The sequence below is a fragment of the Phyllostomus discolor genome, chromosome 6, assembly GCF_004126475.2.
Source record: "Phyllostomus discolor isolate MPI-MPIP mPhyDis1 chromosome 6, mPhyDis1.pri.v3, whole genome shotgun sequence".
Taxonomy (NCBI): Eukaryota; Metazoa; Chordata; class Mammalia; order Chiroptera; family Phyllostomidae; genus Phyllostomus; species Phyllostomus discolor.
This window is the reverse complement of record NC_040908.2, coordinates 148,805,801-148,825,123: the sequence shown is the minus strand read 5'-3', so window position 1 is coordinate 148,825,123 and position 19,323 is coordinate 148,805,801. Positions and strand designations below refer to the sequence as shown.

The 19,323-nt window shown below is 41.9% G+C and overlaps 1 protein-coding gene across 5 annotated transcripts in view; it reads right to left on the bottom strand.

Annotated features, from left to right (window-relative positions):
- Positions 1-19,323, bottom strand: part of IFTAP (intraflagellar transport associated protein) — a 57,276-nt gene that overhangs the window by 20,285 nt on the left and 17,668 nt on the right. The window lies entirely within an intron of this gene.

Genomic DNA, 19,323 nt, shown 5'->3' with positions numbered 1-19,323 from the left:
CTCATCCCTCTCCTCGATAGGGCCCCTGGACACCCGAGGTCATGGGCAGGTGGACCCTAGAGGCCATGCGTCGGGGAGCATTCCAGGCCCCCCTCCCACACGGGCGCACACAGACTAGTGAGAGACCCCTGGAGCCGAACTGTGACCGGGAACCTGCCTAGCAGCCTGGATGAGCATGCTATCGCCACCTGCGTTTCCCAAAGGACAGTGCTTTTAAGTGGGAAAAGGGATTCCAGGTGTTTCCTGAAACAGGTCTGGCCAGGCAGAGGGTGGCAGGGTTATTTGTCTTTGGGTGTTTCAAAGGGAGTGGGGCTCTGAGGCAGAAACCTGCCATTATTCCAAAACTGGATAGCCTTTAAATGCACAGCCCCTTTCCTTTCCCACCAAACTTCTGATTGCAGAGTTCTGCCTGCAGGCAGCGAGCGGCAGACGCCCCACGAGGCTGTTCCGGAACAAGAACACTGCCCACTGCCGCGGCAGCCAGCAGAGGAAAGGTCGGAGAAGTGAGGGGGAAACAGTCTCAGGACTGATCCTCCCTGACTCCTTCCTGTTTTACAGCCACAAAGGTGTCCTAAATCTCTCCTAGGGCGAAGATGATAAGCAGTGGTAGCAGGATGGAGCGAGATGGGCCTGACAATGCTTGGCAACAGGAGGAGTGTCTGAGAAATGAAAGGGCTCCTCAAACCTCATCCAAGTTAGAAGCGAGACTTCCTGTGGCCACCTGCCATTCTTCGGTGCTCTTTTCTAATAAGAGGTGAGATTGTTTTCGTTCCCCCTGCTTATCCTTTAAGTCCTGAACAACCTAAAGTCAGTGTTTGCTGAGAAAATACTATGTACCCAGCACACTACTGCAACAGTCTATTGACTTAAACACTTGAAAAGCATGTAGTCAAATAGATTTTCCCTAAGGACAAGTTCTGTTTGTTCTCCTATCACACAAGGTACTCCTCCACCATTTCCAAGAAAACAACCAGGTTATTTAAAAGACAACCAGATGAAAGTCTTTCGAAAGAAAGAACAAAATATAATGAAGTCCCTGCTTCTGATGCTGCTGTTGAACTCCTGGTAGGGACTCGGATCTAATAAAAATTTCTTGTTCACACTTTTAAAATGTCTTCCTTTTGGAAACATAAACTTCTCATTTTAAAAAGGGGGTGCCATAGTCAAGTGCAAATTCCTAACTGGACAGATCACAGTGGGTAGTCATGCCCAGACCTGTAACTTCTTTGGTGAAAGGTGTTTAAACCAGCCCGGCCCACTGTTCTTGTGCATCCAGGTTAGCACACCTTTGAAATGCCAGAAGTAATGTCCCTCGAAGGCATAACCACCCTCAAGAGAGCACGTGATCTTAACTATCCTGTGATCCGGTCCCTGCCTTGCTTTCTGCCACCTTCCTGGCATCTGCTTTAAGTTCCCTCGATTCCAGATGCATAAAAGAAATTGCTAACTGTTATATATATTCCTATTACCCTGAGCATCTGAGATCTTGCTCCATGGCAGCTGTCATCAGTTTGGCTCAAATAAATTCTTATAAGAATTCTTTACAGGCTTGGACGTTCTTAGGCCAACAACCAGAAGGTTCGGGGGGGGGGGGGGGAAGAAACTTGTTCTCTCTGTGATTAAACCTAACATTTAAGTTTCCATCCTAAACCTCACATCAATATAAACCATATCACTCTAAAGACCCAGAAGTGCTTCTTATGAGGCTTGTATCATTTTCATTAAAAAAAACAACAAATACTCATTCTGTTGGCAGAATGAGGTAGGAAAGAAGTTCTTTTTCAACATGATAATGTCGAAATGAATCCGAAAGGGCCTGAAGCCCGATTAGAGGGCCAGGTGCTGCTCCCGCGAGAGTCAGCCTCGCGTCCTCGTCCCGATGTGCCCCCCAAACGTTCGTCTCGCCTTCCATTTCTGCATCCCACCAGGCCCCTTCTGCTCTTTTATCTTGTCCCTCGTGTTCCTTGCCTTGAAATACATGTCAAACATAATACAGTTTAAAAATCTAACAGCAATATTTCAGAGAACAAATAGAATATTGAGATCTGAAAGAGCATTTCTTTGGGTAATTCTAGTCAAAACTTCGATATAGATAAAACCAAGGCTTTTTTCCTAAAGGCTTTTTTTAAAGGTTTCATTATTCTGAAGTAATGGGGTTTCAAATTCTTTTTTTAGACCCAACAGACGAGCTTGCAACAGCTCTCCCTTACAAGGCTACCAGCTACACCTACAACATCTAATTTCAGGTCAAAGAAACAGGTTACTCTCCTTGAAGAGGTAGAAACTACTGATGTTTTGACAAATTAGTATCAATCATATATTGATTATGTAGCTTCCAGATGGAAGTGATCACTTTTGGGAAAGTCTATTTCGAAGGAAACTTCTAAAAACTCCAATCACCCATACACAAGCCCAACCAGGGTCCACGCGCTGGGAAGCAGCGCCCCTCTCACAGGAGAGTTCTCACAGACCATCAGCGCCACCGTCATCAGGGTTCACGACCAAATCCTGTCAGCCACCTCAGCGGGTCTGTTCTTCTGCATCACGGTCAACAGCAGTATAAATCAAGAGCATGTTCTCAGTTGCAAAGTGATACTGACTATGTTGCCAGAAGGAACAAAAAATTAACGGGCAGATTCTGTGCAACACCCGGCAGTTGCAAAAAGCCTTCTGCAAAGAGAGCAGGGAGGGGATAAGCCATCACGCTTCTAACGAGGCTGGGTACTTTGAAAGTCACGGGGCTGTCTTCACATGACACTCCTGGCCCGGAGCACTGCTTCTCTGGACAATAATACCTGCTCTTGATTTGTCCATCCAAACCACTTCGCTCAGCTGCTTCTTGAGCACATGCTAGTTGGTATCTGGCCTCCCCTGGAGCGACAGTCGTTAGGATTAAATAAGCAATTTAAAAACCAATCAATCATAAATCGGAATAAATCCAAAGAAGCTCAAATGAGCACACAAATGCTTTGTCTAAATTCCCCTTGTGGTGCTCTGAATTCCAACTGTTTTATGTTCTTCACTGCGAGGGCACAGGGAGGAAAGGATTACCTCAGCCGGCCCGTCAGGAATAATTGCGCTTTCCCCGAGGCTGGGCGATAATTGACTCATTATTCACAGGCATGGCTCTCCAGCTGCCAAGACACAAATGCACAACCGAGGTCCAGAAAAACACATGTCAAAGGCCTGAGATAAGGGACACAGTGGCACTAAGTTGAAATTCTTAAATGTCCAGGGTTAGGCACTTACAGAGAGAAAAAAATGTCTAGTATAAAGTTCCTGAAAGTTTACATTCTGGAAGAAAACCCACATGGCAGTTGAGTTAGGCAACTCATTCAATCTGAAAGGTATATCCCGGTCATCGACTATGTGCAGGGTGAAAAAGATGGGTAAGAGCCAGTCCTACCCTTCCAGGCATTACAAATAAGAAGGGAAGCCAGGTATGCCAACCACCAAAACAGAACACAGCTATGGCAGATGATATAAGATGGCTGTCAAACACAGTTTCACCGGGGGCCACATCAGCCTCACGGTTGCCTCCAAAGGGCCGAATGTAACTTTAGGACTGTGCAAATGTAACTACTCCTTAACAGTTAAGCGGGAGCTCGGTGCTGCCGCAGGGTAGAAACAAGGTGTGAGGCCGGATAAAACAAGGTGGAGGACCGGGTTCAGCCCACAGGTGTGTGTTTGCCACCTGTGCTGTAAGCAAAGTACAAAGTCAGAGAATGGTGGCATAAAATCATGATCGGTTTGGGAAATTACAGAAGGCTCCAGTTTCAGCAGGTGAAGACAGCGAGGAGTTCTCCTAGCCAGGGAAACTTGCATGAGCAAAGCCCCGCCCCCCACCTCTCCCCACCGTGGGAAAGCACAGAGCCCAAGGGAGAAGAGCCATGTTTGCCAGGAAGACAGGAGTTACATTTAGTGACACACGTAGGGCTGACATGGAAGGATCTGACGAGAACTCTGGCTTTACCCAGGTCCTTGGGAGTCACGGAGCTGTGCTCTAGGATGAAGTGGTTACAGTGGGGCAGAGTGGTTCAGATACTAGAGGGAGAAAGTACAGAAACCATCGTAGCAGTTGGGGTGAGAAGTGAAGGGAGCCTCAGCAGTGGATTTAAGATAAAAAGAGCTCACAAAAGGAGGTTTTTTTTTACATTTCTGAAACAGAAATGAAGACATTATCGCCAGGTGGTTATGTTCCCTCCCTCTAGACACCTCTGAATATTAGCCTTTTCTTTCCACTGCAGTCTGTGCTATTCTTTTGGCTTAATTCAGCATGCCTCAGGTAACTTTTTGTACCCTGCACAATCTCCATGATGGTGGAAGTAGGTGATACGGTATGTTTGCAACCTGTCAAATGGGTTACAGTTAAGGCCACACATATCACCCCATAAGACAAGCTCCTTCTCGACGGATTCAGTCAAGGCCACAGAAGGGGGGTGGCCCAGAGTGGGAGCAGGTGCAGCAAGGTCCAGCACAGCCCCCCCTTGGCCCCCAGAAACCTTACAGGAGTGGCAGGGACTGGCGACACTGTCTACAGAAAGTGAGACCTTGCTGTATCCAAAACATTCATGTCTTTTTGTACCCTAGTCCTCATCTACTTAACACGTGCAAGTCTGTGCACACATGATGGCTTTTCTTAATAAGAAATATTTACAGCCCCAGCTGGCGTAGCTCAGTGGATTCAGCGCGGACTGTGAACCAAAGTGCTGCAGGTTCGATTCCCAGTCAGGGTACATGCCTGGGTTGCAGGCCATGACCCCCAGCAACTGCACATTGATGTTTCTCTCTCTCTCTCTCTCTCTCTCTCTCTCGCCCTCCCTCTGGAAAAAAAAAGAAACATTTACAATGAACAGGACCTTCCTCGATCTTGAGCCAAATCCAGAGTCACGAGGCCATAGGCTCATCCAGTGGAGAACTCGAGGGAAGGACCGAAGAATCCATGAACAGTGCCTCTGCCACGTCACAGCTTCACTGAGGTGCAACAAGGGTACAAGTCTATGATTTTTAGTATGTGTGGAGTTGTGCCATCATCACCACAATGAAGTTTTTAGGTCATTTCCATTACCCCCAAAAGATCCCTGGGGCTCATCTGCAGTCACTCCCCATCCCTACCTCCAATTGCAGGCAGAACTGCTCCCCTAGTTTTCACAGCTCGAGATTGCCTTTCGTAGACATCCACATACGTGGAGTCATGATGTGTGGTCTTTCGTACATGACTGCTGTACTTAGCACAACATCTTCGAGGGTCACCCATGTTGTAGAGCATGTATTAGTGCTCCCCTCTTTTTTATTGTCAACACTTACTCCGTTATATGAATAGACCACATTTTGTTTTTCCATTCACTAGTTAATGGACATCCAGATTGTTTCCACATTTCGTACCCCCTTGATTTTAATACTGAGTCTGATCCAAGGACCATGATTACCAATGCAGTTCCCCACGGTGCCACACATGACGAAATCAAAACAAAGGACAACCAGTGTTCCAACGTCCTTCCACCCCCAGGTGATGGGAGAAATGTAGATTTGGACTAAAGCTACCGCTCTGATCACCTTATCTTCTCAGTGTGGTCACAGCTTTAGAATCGGACTACTTTCTTCCACATGGTCCTGTTTTCTTCAAATTTATCTCAAATCACCCTTCTTAATTTTTTATGATCTCTTCACACTAAAATGTAAGCTTAGGAGAACAGGACTCACTCACCATCCCTGAAAGGGAAAATGTTCATTCTCTACTCCAAAGGACATGTAACAATTAACACTGGGATGTAGACCAACACTCGACCCTTCAATTAGTGAACTCGCTGTGCACCTGACACCGTGCCAGGCTGGAGCCAGAAGAGTTAAGAAAGTAATAAGACATGACCTCTGCCTATAAGAAACATGATCCATTCCCTAAAATTTTCACAACCACAAAAGTGTCATATTTTGAATAGCTTTCAGCCAGCATTTCTATGTCTATATATTTTTTCTTTCTCAGAACAACCACTATTGTCTAACAAAGATTTTTTTTTTAATTTACCACATTTATTGTGTCGTCTGTCTCCCCCATCTAGGATGCAAATTCCCTGAGGGTAATGATTTTTTGTCTCTTCTGTTCACTTATGTAAATAGTATTTGGCACATAGTAAGTGTTCAATAAACATTTATTGACTAAATGAGGATATGTAATGTAGCATCATCAATAACAGCTAAAAATTAGAAATAAGTGTCCAACCAAAAAAAGGATAGTTAAATAAATTATGGCATATCCACACAAATATAATGTAGTTATTAAAAATATTGTTAAATACCCATATATATTGACATGGGAATGGGTCCATAATATAACGTCATGTGTAAAAGCAAGTTATAAAAAGAGTATGTATAGTATATTTCCACTTTTATAAAATAATTATAATAAATTTGCTGAATATATCTTAAAACTTTAGTTGAACCCTTCATGTAATTCAGATACTGTTAATATAAAAAATGTATGTCTGTATGTGTACATATATGTATATATATAATTATTTAATCCTAATAACAAGCCATGAGGTAGGGGTGATTACAACCATCTTACAGATGATAAATCTGAAGCTCAGAGATTTTTTAAGTTTTTTAAATAGTTTATTTTATTCTATTTTATTTTATTATTGTAGAAAGAGGGGAAGGAAGGGGAAACAAGAGGGAGAGAAACATTGATTCACTTGCCTCTAGCACACACCCCAAGCAGGGACCAAACCCACAACCCAGGCATGTGTCCTGACCAGGAACTGAACCGGTAACCTTTTGCTTTGTGGGATAACACCCAACTGAGACATACCAGTCAGGGCATGAGGCTCAGAGATTTTAATAACCTTCCTAAGACCACCTAGATGGGAAGTAGCAGAGCTCAGATTCAAGTCCTAATTGTCACCAAGTCTCATGTTCTTAACTGATAATTACATATGCATACAAAATAATCAACAGAAAAGTTCATGAAGAATGAATTCATCAATAGTTTACCTCTAAAACTCAAAATTATGGTATTATTAATTAATTAATTGATTAATTTGGCCCTGGTTGGTGTGGCTCAGTGGATTGAGCACTGGCCTGAGAACCAAGAGGTTGCCAGTTCAATTTTCAGTCAAGGCACATGCCTGGGTTGCGGGCCACATCCCCAGTAGGGGGTGCGCGAGAGGCAACTACACATTGATGTGTCTCTCCCTCTCTTTCTCCCTCCCTTCCCCTCTATCAAAAAATAAATAAATGAAATATTTTAAAAATTAATTTGGGTCCTGCTGGCATAGCTCAGTGGATGGAGCGCAGACTGCGAACCAAAGCATCGCAGGTTCAATTCCCAGTCAGGGCACATGCCTGGGTTGCAAGCCACAGCCCCCAGCAACCGCACATCGATGTTTCTCTCTCTCTCTCTTTCTCCCTCCCTTCCCTCTCTAAAAATAAATAAATAAAATCTTTAAAAAAATTAATTTGGTATATGTTTGCCTACATGAAATAGACACCCAAAGTAATAATCGCTTGAATAAGATGGAAGTTTATTTCTCCCTCATGCAATAATACAGACATGGATAATTCAGGGCTAATGTGGTTGTTCTGCTCCAGTCATCCTAGAACCCAGGCTCCTTCCATCTTTCTGTCCCTAGGGTGCCACCCTCCTCCCCCTGAGGCACCACCACTCCCTCACTCCAAGCAAGAGGATGAAGAAACAGAAGGGAAAGTGTGCACATCTCTTCCCCCCTGTTACTGTGAAGGCCTGGTTTAAGCTACTCTATCGAGTGGGCGCCAAAACAAAGCAGCTGAGACGAGAATTATTTTCTCTCTCATGGAACAGTTCAGGACAGGGGGCAGGCTCTGCTCCATGCGATGATCGGGGTCAAGGCTGGTGGGCCGGCTGCTCTGCTATCCTCAGCACAAGGCTTCCATTTCTGGGTCTAGGAAGCTGCTCTAATGACTGCCTATTTCCAGCCAGGGGAAAAGAATTTTTTAAAGAAAAGTCCGGGGCATGTTTCTTAAAAAATATGGTTCAGAAGTTAGTTATACATATCAGTCCCCTCACTTCTTATTGGTAAAAACTTAGTCAAATGCCTATACCTAACTACAAGGGAGACTGGGAAATGTCATCTTCATTCAAGTGGCCACACGGTAGCTAAAAGTTGTATTGCTATAGAAAGAGCATGTTTTTTGTCTTGTTGTTGTTGTTGTTATTGTGTGTGTGTGTGTGTGTTGGTGCCTCCCTGTATTTTCTAGTTTTTCTACCATGACCAAAAAAAATTATTTTTAGAAGTAAAAAAGCATTTCCTTCTAATCCTCAACCTAGGGAGAATACCTACATGTATCTCTTCTTTCCCAAAAAGTTTTTTCTGGAAATACTAAAGAAAAAAATATATATATATGTACACATATATAACATTTTACATTCACATTTTTTATATTTTAGAGTCAAGATTCCTTTAAAATTTAACTTTGATGCCCCTCTTTTAAATCATAGTTATCCGAACCATACAATTATACACTTGAATAAAAGTAACTTCATGTGTGAAATACACAGCAGAAAAAGTACTAAAAGCCATACAATTATTGGAGGGCCATTTCCTAGAACCACATCAATAAGATGCCTCCATAGGCCAGGTGGCCTCCCAAGACTCTTGCCTGTGTGCTTGCTAGTGGCAAAATGCTCCCAAAAAAGAAACAAGAGAAAATGTCTCCCAGCAACAGGAGCAGTAGGCAGGATCCTCCCCGTGCTGGGGCAGCTGGGCTCCAGACACAGGCACAGCGCTCCTTCGGGCTTGGGACAGAACGGGTGCTGAACCAAAGCCCCCCTCAAATTCCGTCCACTATCATCTTCTAGCTTCTGTATCAAAGGTTAGCAAAATCCCAGTCAAGTTATTCCGGTAACCCATCACATTTTTTCATTGTCAAAGTGCCTTTTAAATAATATAAAATGGTGACATGAAATGAAACATTCTAGCAAAGTAACTGTTGTGACCCCCTGAGTAAAGAACGTCACAAAAGCTCTGGTCCTTCTCCTTAGAAAAACGCAATATATACGGTAGCACGGGATTTTGAGGAATTCCTACATCTGCCCATACCCTTCCTTGATCTCATTTAGGGCATATTTCTCAAAGCTGGCCTGAGGGTCAAGGTCCCTGGGCTGCACACCAGAGCTAAGAAACCAGCATTTGTGGCCTGATGCCCAGGAATCTGCATTGACCTAAGCAGGTGATTGTACTTTACAGACACTTAAGGCAAGAGCCCCATGCAAAGAATCCATGGATGGAGCAGAATCCTAAAATTGAGAATAAAAAAGAAGACATTATCTTTGTCAAAGAATATGAAACACCCTTGCCTGCAGGTCATGTGCAGACGTACTATGTAGCCCATCCACCAGAGGCCAGTGTGGGATCATTCCCTGAACTGTATGGCCTTACGCTCTACGATACACACTATGCATAGACACAGGACAATACAGAGCTGGTTTTAACTACTTTGAGAAATACGGCGTGGACAACAAACACTGTAGATAGTATTTTGCATTTTTTATATTGTAGATTCTAGATTTCTTTAATATTTAACCTCGATGTCCTGCTCTTAAGTCATAAATAGTCCCCATAATCATAAAACTTTACACTTGAGTAAATCTTTAAAACTCACCAAGTACCTTCATATATATTTCATCTGCTCCTTACCTCAACCATACAAGACACCCCGAGAAGGCAGAATTATCCCTGATTTACAGACTCAGGGACAGTGAGTGGCAGGCCTAGAGTCTCACAGAATCAATAAAAAGTCCTTTGAATAATGGCACCTCTCCCGTTACACTGGCCGTGCCCACAACAAATAAGAAACATGAGGGCAATACAAAGAACTTCATAAAACTGCACCCCATCAACGAAAAAACGGCCCTTTGCCCCGAAACCTCGCCTGCCTGCACCAAGGTGCACCTATTGGGGGTGATCTCTCGTACCCACAAAGGTGGAAGAAAGTTAGAGGAAGTAAATTTTTTTCTGGCCCCTTTACAAATAAACACTTCTTAGGCGTTTTCAGGCTTTATGAGGTAGAAAACTGTTTCCGCACAAAAGTGTAACAATCCAGGACTCACACACTGGCACGCAGCACCCGGGCAGTGCAAGGGTAGACTTAAATGCCACAGGTCTTTCACTTTTCCTCACTGGGTTCAGGGCACTCCAGAACATCCCTTGGGGAAGGAAAAAAAAAAAAAAGAGGAAACAGTCTAAAAATTCACTATTCTTACCATTCTTGTGGCTCTTTTATTCACTCATAAATCATGTTTAGTCAATCTAAAACTCAGACAACCAAAAAACCAAAGGTAACGCTGTAGACAGATACTGTTTTATCAGCACCGTACCGAGCAGTCTCAGTGCTGCCCTGCCAATCTACCTCTAGCCACACGGTCTACGAGCATGTGCACTGCTGTTGTGCCTTCACACGTGTGGAGCACTTGGAATGCAGAGCACACAGAAATAAATGAAAACGACACAGATCAGAGTGGGGACCCTGTCTGCTACATCTTGGATTCCTGGAGTCCAGCCCAATCCCTAAAATACATCAGGGACACAGTCCATACCGAGATGACCTCAGCTTAAGCCAGAAAAACTGGACTGACACTGTAATGTTACAGATTAAACTCAATCCCCAGGGATTAGGTGACTGGCTACCAGTCACACAAAATGTAAGTTATGGAGAAGGAGGAAAATAAGAAAACATGGCACTTGATTCACAAGCCCTTTTTTCTAATCAGCAATTCATAGACTGTAAAGTCCGGAAAACACATGAAAACGGTGTGATGATTCCTCCCTGTGCCAACCAAGCAACAGGCTGCGACATGCGTCTGTCTCATCTGGAACGAGGCCAAGCAAGGAAAAAAACACACCGCAAATCTCCTACAAGAAGGATTGCTTTTCATGCAAGGGAGATACAGGTTTTGGTCAAGATACAGTTTCCTGTTTGCATCCTTGGGGGTTAGCTGACCATTTCAAAGAAAATATTATTGTTTCATGGCTGAAAGAACACTTTGCTGAAACCATCCAGATGTGAAGACATGCCCATTCAACTGAATCGGAGGATGAAGACTTATGATCACCTCAGTTTCAAGTCGAGTAATTTACTCTTTCCATCAAGTGTAACAATATCTTTAACCACATAAGTAAAAATAATGCGATAGTTAAAGAGAAATGCACAAAAATCAAACAGGCATGTACTTAACATTGTTTAAACTGGCTACTTAAACGTTGATAGTGACCATCTTAAAAGTTTATTTGGCTACTATAAAGCTCTCCGCTTATGTCTTATAAAAGTTCAAATTCCATTTGTCTAAGAAACTTCACCTCCGTAACTTATATGTGCGCATAAAATATACTGCATAATATATGTTTAACAGATATAGAGAATTAAAGAAAATGATCCTTTTACTTGTACATAAATCAAATTTAAAAACTCATAATCTCTTAGTTCACTGAAAATACTAGTAGAAAGCTATTTATTGTAACAAAATACTATGCATTAAACACAGTGCGCAAAATAAATGTAATGATTATAATTCAAAATGTTGTAAATACTTAAATACATTTTATTTCCTTATCCAATTACACCTAACTACAGCAGACACGGAAAACAAATGAGTATCTACGGGCCAAACATTCACGGGCAGAATAAAAATGAACTGTAGCAACTGCAGCTGAAGATTTATGCTAATATATCTGAAACAAAATGGTTCCATCAGCTCAAAATCCATCATAATTTGAGGGAGGAAATTTCCTTCTGCAACTGAACCAGCATTTTTCTGTGTTTCATAATTTGTCAATTTGTTCCCTAAGTGCAGTGATTTAGTGATGACAAAAGAAATAGAGAAACAAATGAAAATTGCTTAATTACAGGTTGCAGATGCGCTCCCAGAGAGAAAGAACAGGTTAATGCTGCTGACGCTGTTTCTTCCACACGGCTGTGCGGTAAATTAGTTCGCCTCACTCAATACCATTCCTCTCCTTCAGTGTTCTGTGTGACATGTGACGTTATGTTGTGATTCAGGAGGCACGTACAGGTAGCTACTGAATTTATGATCAATAGAAAACCATAAGCTTTTTTTCTTTTCCTTTCATCCTTTGCAGCAGCAATACCAAAGACTTAAGAAACCATCAATACAAAGCTTTAAAATAACACCACTTCCTTAATTCTCTCCCTTGGGATGCCAGATTAATTAGGTGAGTTTTTTAATCGCCTCATTGCTTTTATTGCAAGCCCTCATACGACGCCTTCTACAAATTCCTCTTGAGGTGAACATCTCAATAGCCTAAGTCTTAAGTTAAAAATATGTTTATTGCTATTTGCTGTGTTATTTTCAATTGTGCACTTCACCGTTCAACACACATTTGGCAAGAGTGCTTCCAGAGCGACCTTTTTTTTTTCTTAATGTGGCTAACGGAAAAAAAGGAAACAGAAAGACATTGCAAATGGCCTGTGAACTAAAAACACCACTCAATATTCAGGAGGGAATTCAATGACTGATAACAGCGCAGAAAATGTGGCTTCGGTGCCACCTGGAAAGCGTGACGCTGGTCAGTTCGTTTCCAACTTCCTCTGGCAGCCGACCAGCCAGTTGCGAGGGTGTCAAAACAACAGCGAGCCCGCGGGTCTCTGCCCAGTGCTCTACAGAAAACAACTGCAAGAGGCGACCCAGCAAGGAGTACATTCTGTTGTCATGTTTTCTTTCGCAAGAGAGCCGTTTTTTATGCTCCACTGACATTCTTTTCCTGCTCTGAAATTGGTAAGAGGGCCAGCTGCTTTCTACAATTTTCTCTGTGGTGTTTTTCTGCAGCAGACTTTAAATTCATCCTTCAGATTTGGAAAAGAGTCTTTGTATGTATCCCTGCGGAAGCTTAAAGATGCATTTCTAATGCTCAAATTCAAAACGGCTTTGGGGACCAAAATGATAGGTCGGCTTTGGAAACGCATTGTTTCATGTGCTGTCACCAGTTTCATTTTTAATTACGTTTTTTAGAAGTTGTCAAGTACGAGTACTGTATTCCTTTGGCTGAACTGACTACTCAAAATTTATCAGTGCAGAAGTGTAAACCGAATCCCAGCCCAAGGTTCTAAGCTCTTGACAGAATATACATGTAATAAGGAAAAAACATAAAAGACTTCTATAACGAGAACTCTGCGACTTTGAACAAGACCCCAGGCCTCTGTGGGCCTGTTTCTCCCAGGGAAAACACCTGTGACTGGTCTTGCCTCCTTCTTCTCCCTCATGCTCCACCAGCCACCTGTTAGCAAGGGCAGCATCTCCAGGGCCCTGTGTGCTTTCTGTTTCCTCCTCCACCGCACCAGTCCACATTGCCACATAGGGGTTTCTGCTCAGCATCCGACCTTTACAGATCGTGTGTGTGTGTGTGCGTGCGTGTTCAAATCCTACCAGGGCTCCCAGTTGGCTAGTATATCAAACCCAAACTCGGGGCATCCTGACGCAGTCCACTTGCAGGCCCTTCTCTCTCTGCCTGCCCATGAAATGTGCATGTTCTTTAGGGCCCAGTCTGAGGCCCCCCGTCTGTCTTTCTGTCATTCTGAATTCTCTTATGTTCCATTTATTCAACAAATAGTTACTAGGCATCTACTTATTCTATATTACCAAGCACTGCTTCAGGCACCAGAGTGATAATGGTGAACCAGACCCACAAGCAACCAGGTCTCATGAAGCCTGCACTCAAGAAAAACAGAATAACTCCTTCAAGGTCTCACATCCCTGCCTATGACTCCTACTGTCTGCATGCTGGTGACTCCCGGTCACTGAGAACTGCCCAGTGCTTTAAGTCAGGCAGACAGGTGGGTCAGAGCATGGGCTGTGGAGCCACCCCAATCAGGTCCATAATCCAATGCCACCACTAACCAGTTACATAACCTTGGGCAAGTCTGTTAGGGCTGCAGTCACAAATATCACAGACTGGTGACTTAAACAACAGAAATGTATTTTCCTCGCAGTTCTGGAGGCTAAAAGTCTGATTCAAGATATTGGCAGGTTCGGTTTCTCCTGAGCTCCACCCCGACCTGACCCCCGCCCTTTGGCTGCTTCCTTGCTCTGTCCTCCCGTGACCCATCTCTCTGTGCGGGCCTCCCGGGTGCGTCTTTCTCTTCTTACAAGGACACCAATCATATTGACTTAGGACCTAGGGTGGGACCTTAGGACCCACCCTAATGATCTTGTTTAACCTTAAGCACCTCTTTAAAGATCCTAACCTCAAATACAGTCACATTGGAGGTTAAGGCTTCAATAAATAAACTTTGAGGGGGCATATTCAGTCCATACAGCAAGTTACTTAACCTCAAGTCCTGGTTTCCTCATCTGTAAATTGGGAATAAAAAAAATTAAAATGTAAACAAAATTTACTAGATTATTATAAGGATTAATCGAGATGATCCGGGGAAAGTCCTAAGCATACTACCAAGTACTTAATAAATGTTTGCTGCTTCTCTGTAATGAAATTAGGCCTCATTTCTTACAATCTCACGATCCCAGATGTTTCTGTGGGAGGGGTGCAGTAGTACAGAGGAGGGTCAGGAGTTTGAAGTTGGAATGCCTGACCGAACCTCAGGCAAACTGCTAATCAATACAATGACTTTCATTTCTCTGAGCTATAAAAAGGAACAGTATTGAATAATATTTGTTTGATTCATTGTGGCAATTAAGTAAGTTACTGAAGACAAATGTTTAGTGGATACACCAATGCAAGAACCTAAAGTAAGGAGCACTGAACTGTCTCTTCCAAGCTGGAGTCTCAAAGGAGTATGGGTCTGCCTGCTGCTAAGGGGCTGCGTTATCAGAACTGGAAGTCTAAACCAGCGTGCTCGGAACTAGTGGTACAGCACAATTCCCTGGGGAGACTCATGAATATAAAAATTCCTGCCAATTCCATTGGCAGAGAGGAGAGAAACATCTATGTGTGGTTGCCTCTCACGTGCCCCCTACTGAGGACCTGGCTCGCAACCCAGGCATGTACCCTGACTGGGAATCGAACCTGCGACACTTTGGTTTGCAGCCCTCACTCAATCCACTGAGCTACGCCAGCCAGGGTGTAAGCTGATTTTCCAAAACAATATTGTAATTCCAAATGTAGTCATAAAGTATTATTGAGAAAGTTTACACTCTATTTTTATACCATCTTCAAAATCCTGTGTACATTTTGTACTTATCACATACCTCAATTCAAGTGTAAAATTTTCATCAGAAATACCTGATCTGTATTTATATTTCATAAAATTCACACTTTAAAAAATTGACTAGTTGTCCCAAACACATTTCAAAGTTTTCCAACAACTGAATTATTAGTTTTATAATTTAAATTTAAATTAATAAAAATTAAATGAAACTTAAAGCTCAGTTCTGGGGTAGCACAAGCCACATTCAAATGCCCGGGAGTCTCCTGTGGCTCGTGGCTCCTGCACTGAACAGCGCAGACCTCGTGGTGACAGGTCCTGTGATAACTGGACATTCCTGAAATCTGCCACGGTGGCAGGACACTGGCGCAGCTCCTTAAAACACTAACTGTGGGCAGATTTCCTAAGGTTATTAAAATCTAAGAAAAACTGAAACCTATTTAGAGGTTTCAGAACTAAGGATTTCGAAGATTTTAAGTGAAACAAAGATTTGACCAGCACCAGTGAAGAAAGCCATAGGCACGGCCATTTGTCCCAAATACTCAGACATACAGTGATCTACTTCCGGGGGAGTTTAGTTCAAATATTAATGGGTACGAAGGGAGAAAGATAGGTAGAGTCGACAGGAATTTTTTCAAATATATGTGAAAAGAATAATGAAATGCTAAAAGCACAAAGTGTTGCAACTGAAATGAGACTAGCATGAAGAAAACTGGAAACCAACCCACACCTTGAAATCAGAAAGAGAATCTTTAATGTAGACATAGAGAAAACAGGTTAAAGTGGGTAAATGTGGCCATGAACAGCAAGCCCGCTGAAGTGGTGATATAGAGACTGGTAGAATCACTTGGGAAACTGGATGCTAAGAATTTTTTAAAAACGACATGGGAGAAGGAAAAACAAGACTATTTAAGAGTTATTTATAAAATCACAGTAGATTCATTGCAATCTCCAAACTATGTTACGCTGAATAGTTGGTCAAATGGGCAACTTTAATGGAAATTAATCATTTAGCCTAAAGCACAAAATCAGAACAATAACAGGGTGTGTGTGTGTGTGTGTGTGTGTGTGAGAGAGAGAGAGAGAGAGAGAGAGAGAAAGAGAGAGAGGGATTCAGAATTGGATGTAACAACTAAATCCCTCCAGGGTTAGTATATGTGACAAATGGAGTTGAAAAGATTAAATGCCAACTTCCAAGACACTGGCTTCTCACGTGTGTCATTTCGGTAACTTCTGACGAAGTCCACCACATGAACGGCGACCACCACTCAACTGTTCCCGCACCAGGCCATGTGGTGACCTCCGTGTGCAAGGAACTTTTAGAAACCTGCCTTTTTCTTCAGCAGTTTAGAAATAACTAAACATTACTAACCTTACTAAAGCAAAGCTACATCTCCGTCTTAAAAATTTACTATTTAAATCTATTATTAAAATTACAAATATATATATAATTGTATCAGCACTAAAACAAATAGCACCATGATTTAGAAGGACCACCACCAATTGAGGCATTTTAACATCTTTCAAATTCATCTCGTATCCATCAAACATTCCTGCACTCTGTTTAATGTTTAGGACGCAAGGTAAGTTTTGGTTCCGTGGTTATCCCAAACTCTCCTGGCATCCTCTCCAGTGGGTAGACTTTACTATTCTACCACAGAGTGGGGTCTGAATGGCCCTCTTACAAGTTTTCACAGAATTTCATGCTTCTCTCCACTGTTTGCTTACTTCTCTCTCACTGGACTATGAGTGCTTGAGAACACTTACCTGATTTCTTTTTGGATCCTCAGCACCTAAAATAATACCTAGGCCATAAAGAGACACTCAGAGGATGAATGAATGAATGAATGAATGAATGAATGAATACATGCAGTCATTAATAGAAAATCAAATACAAGTTTTCATATCTGGGTTTTTATAACCTAGAAAAATGAAAGCAATATGACAGACAAGTAGGAGGAAGCATTTTTCCCTTCAGATGGACATTCTAGAAAAACATATAAATTCATTATATTCACAAAGACACTGAGATGCCTAAAACTTAGCATCTTATCTCTAGTCATAATAATGTCAACAATATAGTAATATCTTCACCAGTAATGAACAAAACCAAAATCTGCATTCTGATTTTCTATATCTTACAATTTGGTCTTACTTTCTTAAACCAAAGACACTATTGAGAATTCAATTATAACTGTCTTTTTTAAAATTAATTAATATAATTAATGTGTCTCTTTAAATATGTCCACAGAACATTGTATTTATTATCAAATATGTGCCATGGTGTTAAAAGCCAGAATTGCTCTAAAAAAAACTGCAAAATATGATCAACATAATGTACTGTAGTGAGAATTATGCTATAATATTAACAGTTTCCAGCTGTTTTCCAAGAGCCTAAAGCAGTAATGTGAATATATTTCAATAAGGCTATAGTTAAATTTTTTCCAGGGAACTATTTTTAATAGGATTACTGACCCTTTTAACATTTTACAAAGAAAATGAATCCCACAAGCACTTTGGCGTATAACTACCATAAAATTAAATAGAACAGTCAATCAGTGGGAATGGGAATGCACTTGAGAAACTAAACTCACTGAAGAAATGTACACGAGTATGCATGGTGACAACCACTTTAACTTAACAGAGATTCCACTACATAGCACAATGACCAAACACACTAAGACAAATGAAAGGCTGAAAAGAAGGAGAAAACTTTGAAGAAAGAGCTTTCATGTTTTCCTTAAAACAGAATGAACCATATTCACTTTGATCAATTCTGTTTCGCTCAACTCCCTACGCCTGTCCCAGAGTCCTGTTCGGTTTCTCAAAAGGTATTTAAATGTTTCAGTGGGGGGAATGGACGCTTCCTGATTTAAGACACCTTTTTGCACTCACAACTCTTTGTTCTTTAGGAGGAATTTTCAGTTCATTAGTTTATCATGCAAACTGGCACCTAAGGATATTTTGAAAGGGGGAAAAAAAACGAGTGTGCTTAGAGATGCAGTTTATGTGATTTGCATCATCATTTATTTCAGCTCAATTTGGGGCCCAAAACTAAACTAAAAATGAAGTTACCAGATGTGTAACGATTTCTGTTTCAGCACACAATGATCATGCATAAATCTCAAAAGGAAATAGACCCCCTTATCCCGAAAACTATTATAATCACCTTAAAATATCCAAGTCCTTGCAAGTTCTTACTCTCCCATAGCACAAAAAGAAACTCAGCTTTATAATAATTTTAAACTCAGATTTAAAGTAATTTACAAAACAATTTGAATTATCAAAATGCCACTGGCATACCAAAATGCATAAATTCTGCCGGTTTTACCCTTGTTCCACACACCCCCCCCAACACCAGCCACCGTACAGTGGCGCATTTGGTCCAGGAGATATGGAACTAGACAATTAAACAATTAAACAATTAGTATCAAACACCTTCCTGAACCCAAATCCACAGACTAAGGTGACTGGCCATTTTCATGATTGCTTTGATCCACATATCATGTCAAAACACATCATTCATAGTCCTAAAGTTTACTGGAGACTTACTAAATTCTCCATTTCCCTTAATTATAAACAAAACCAGAGTCTACAGTTTTAAACAAAAACAAAACAGACATGGACATCCCAACTATTTTGCACAACAAAACGAACATGTTAGAATCACTTGTCTTTTTCTTCTTTATTACTACCCTTCTTTTACATTTTCTAAGGACACATGAATCATTACTTTAGATCATGGAGTCTAGTATCTTGAGAGTGTCATGACCTCTAAGATTATGAAACTCCCCGTCCTCAATCTTGGATACCCATTAGAATCACCAGAGGAACTTCTACAGACTACTGACTTGTAGCCCCAGCTAAGACTCAGCATGCCCCCAGGTATCAACGTGCTCTAAAAGTTCCTCCGGCGAGTCCAACATGCAGCTAAGTGGAGAACCCAGTCTCACAAATGGGGATCAATGACTGAGAAAGGACCAAGGCTGAGATCGAGATCAAGAGGACGGCAACCTGAAGCAGAATTTACAAAATAGATCACAAACTCGAGTGCCTACAGGAAGCACTTAGATGAATGAAGCAGGTAACGTATACACACTTAGGGTGTGTAAGTGCCAGAGTGTGAGAAACCGTAGCACTAACAGGCCAAGAGCTCCAGAGCTCTAGCTGATC